The following is a 4,011-nucleotide window of genomic DNA, read 5'->3' as shown; positions in this document are numbered from 1 at the left end:
GGTTGTGTATTTTTCCTTATTTTGTCACCTGGCTTAGAACTTGAAAACCTTCAGGTTCCTCATGAGATGAAGGTGAGATACAAGGAGAGAGGGAGAGAGAGAGAGAGAGAGAGAGAGAGAGAGAGAGAGAGAGAGAGGAGAGAGAGAGAGAGAGAGAAGTGAGAGAGAGTGAGAGAGAGAGCGTGAGAGAGAGGGAGAGAGAGAGAGAGAGTGGGAGAGAGAGAGAGATAGAGAGAGAGAGAGAGAGAGAGAGAGAGAGAGAGAGAGAGACAAACAAACACCTGCACATGAAGAAAACTTGTACTCTGTTTATTCTGAGTTCTGCTTTAAAACAGATTACGGGTAAATAATGCCTCATTCTTAAATTGTTTATTCATTATTTTGATTTATATTCAGAGGTATCGTGAACTCTATTAATCTTAACTTAATTTTATGAAGTCTCAGGAACACCTGGATATTAGCCATTTATTAATATTTAAAGTTTCAGGGAAAAGATAAATCATACAACTCTTTGCAAACCCCATGCCCATTAATGATCCGCCTAATATGAGACTTTGTTAAAGTGACTCATCATTGCCAGTGTCTTTCAGTAACAGACTGCTCTCATACTTTCATTCTCTTCATGAAGAAAACAAATAAGATGATCAACAGGAGGAATAACTGATCATAAACATTTCTATTTATCCATGACATCAGGCTAAATAAGTTCCTTTATTTAATGGTGACTCCAAAGAAAACAGATGTATAACTTAGGAGTAAGTCAAACAAAGACTTCTCATCTTTGAGTTAGTCATGGAGGCAGGTGTCAGTAGAGGAATAACAACCTTAAAACAAAATGTATAATGACCACTTCTGTGGTTTTTATCTTCTGGGTCCCAAATATGGTATAAGCGTGAGTTGGGGATAGAAAGGGGGAGGGAGGGAGGAGATGCCAAAGCAAACAGAGAGAGCTCAGAGGGTCTGATTACTTCCAGCTATGTGTGAAAGAATGCTACTGTTCATCCGCCAAGCAAACCCCCCCCCCCCAAAAAAACACACAGAGAACCCTGCCCCCACCCAAAAAATAATTCAGGGTGTATTCAGAGGTTAGCTGGCAGTGCCCCTCTGCTGGTCAGAAGGTGAAGTGCCCCCCACTGGTTTGAAGCGGTGGTGGGAGCAGCTCTCCATAAATCATGATGTGATTCCATGGAGGTGGTTTGGTTGATTGTATTGCTCTGTGTAGATTTTAAGGGGATCTCTGCACGCTTTGTTTGAATATACACTCAGCTGGTAAAGACACGTTTCACATACGGATCATGGTTGTCATGTACACATCAGCTCAGCTGTCCTCTGTTGGCCCGTGGTGTTTATGATTCAAATGTTTTTGGTTCATCAGCATTTGTGTTGTTTAATCATTACATTATTAAACACTTTAACTTAACAAAACAAAACCGGAGAAACCAGCAGAATAAACCTGTGCACTACACAAAAAATGATAAAGACAATGCAGGGACCCATTTACTGAGCCTGTCACCTGAACAATGAAAGCAGGACAGAGAGGCATTCTCAAACACTTTAAACTCATGACACATCCACACAGAGTGCCAGGTTTTGCATCAGAAACAGATGATTAGTCATTAAAACGGTGGATACAGCAGTGTGTTAGTCATCTCTTGATATTTCTTCATCTTCTCTCACCTACCACCTGGAGCTGAATCACTCAGGATTTGAAGGCATCGATTAAGCGCAGACGAAGGACACCCCCAATGTTCAGAGTTCTGGTCTTCACTTCTCTCTGTCATCCCAAAACCTTCAGCACGAGATACACCATCAGGACAACCCCCCCTGAAATATGTAGAGGAGTTGTGCTGACAGAAAACTCTTTGTCCTTCATGAGAGTAGCTTTGGATTAGAGCTGCCAGAGAAAACGGTTGGGAAGCGGAGAGACTGAGCATGGAGAATAAATATGAAACCCTCCAATCACAACAGGCCTCCCCTCCCCGCTCATGCTGCAGAGGGATCACATTCAGATTTAAACCTATTACCATTTCAAAGACACATCCGACCATAAAGGATTCAGACCTTGTCCTCTTCCTCCTTCTTTAAAGTCTCACATGTCTGGATGTGGCTTTGACTGCAGAAAATCTTATTTCATGAGTCTCATTGTTCAGAGTCTCTACACTGATTCAATTTAGACTCTTTAAAGGAATCCTCTGAAGTTTAGACATCTGCCCTGAGTGCAGTCCGTCTGAGAGAGTGGGTTCTGGTCCAAAACACATATTGTTATAAGTTTCTCTCTGCAGAGACACAGTGGCTGCTCTGTGCTCAGAGAGGACTGAGATGATCTTCAGTTTACACTCTAACTGTTTGACTGATGCTGTTTTCACACTCACCCTAAACTCCTGTAAACTCCCCTAAAATCACCCAGTGAGCTGCATGTGTGAAGGCAAAGGGAATAAATCTTTCAGCCTGACTTCACCCTTACATTTTCCTGCCATTCTCCAAAGAAGCTAGAGACTTAAAGATCAACAGAAGGATTAATTAAAGATGTATGACTTTACAAATACAGAGGGTTAGGGTTATGGTTAGGGTTTATGATTAGGGTTAGGGTTATGATTAGGGTTAGGCTTAGGGCTATGATTAGGGTTAAGGATATGATTAGGGTTAGGGTTTTAGGTTATGATTAGAGTTAGGGTTACTGTTAGGGTTATGATTAGGGTAGGGGTTATGATTAGGGTTAGGGCTTAGGTTATGATTAGGGTTAGGGCTTAGGTTATGATTAGGGTTAGGGCTTAGGTTATGATTAGGGTTACTGTTAGGGTTATGATTAGGGTTAGGTTTAAGGTTGTGATTAGGGTTTGGGTTACTATTAGGGTTAAGGTCAAGGTTATGATTAGGGTTAGGGTTAAGGTTATGATAAGGGTTTGGGTTACTATTAGGGTTAAGGTCAAGGTTATGATTAGGGTTAGGGTTTAGGTTATGATAAGGGTTAGAGTAATGCATTTTTAGATGTTGTAGATCAAGGTTTTTCCAAAAATTGCTATTCAAAATACCTGAAACATTCCTGAAAGTTTACAAAGAACATATTGAAACGTTTCTAATCTTACATTTTGTGTCTTATTCAAGCTTCAGATCTCACAAAAAATTGCACATACAATAGAAGTGGCAGTATATTTTAGGTTTTATGGTTCTTCTCATGCATGGCTCAGGCAGGCAGTGTGGCTTTATATTTTCCACGCTTGAAGAAAAAAAAAAACAGCCCCTGGTTGTAGGTTTAAGTGAATATCCACATTTCCACATAAGTGAATATTGGCAGGAATAACATATCATCCCTAAGAAGTATTTTTTTTCTCTCATAATGTTAACTCAACATAAATATGACCGCTTTGATTTGATTGACAGTATTTATTCACCAGGTTTTTTTTTTATGTGTTTATATATTGGAAATTTGGACAAACACAACTTTGGCCTTTCAAGTGATTTTATTCAAATTTGAAGAAAGGACGCCATCCCCACTGTCAAACATGGTGGTGGGAACCTAATGCTTTGGGGGTGTTTATCAGCCAATGGACCAGGGAATCTAATCATAGTAAACGGCACCATGAAAAAAAGCACTATACCCAAAACGACCCAAAACACACAGCAAAAGTGGTGAAGAAAAGGTTAGCGGACAAAAACATGAACGTTTTGCAGTGGCCCAGCCAGAGTCCTGACTTGAATCTAATTCAGAATCTGTGGAGGGAGCTAAAGATCAGGGGGATGGCAAGGAGACCCTCCAACCTGAAAGATTTGGAGGTCATCGCTAAAGATGAATGGGCAAAAATACCAGTGGAGAGATGCAAGATGCTGGTCAGCAATTATAGGAAGTGTTTGATTGCTGTAAATAGCCAATAAAGGCTTTTCTATTGATTATTGAGAAGGGTATGAATCATTTTGGACATGACACTTTTTGTTCAAATATAAATAAAAGCTGAGAAATATTTTTTTCCACAATGATGCCTCTTGTATATTGTTTTATTACCGCCTGGGAGA

This window comes from Notolabrus celidotus, chromosome 12 (genome assembly GCF_009762535.1).
Source record: "Notolabrus celidotus isolate fNotCel1 chromosome 12, fNotCel1.pri, whole genome shotgun sequence".
Lineage (NCBI taxonomy): Eukaryota > Metazoa > Chordata > Actinopteri > Labriformes > Labridae > Notolabrus > Notolabrus celidotus.
This window is presented reverse-complemented; position numbering follows the sequence as displayed.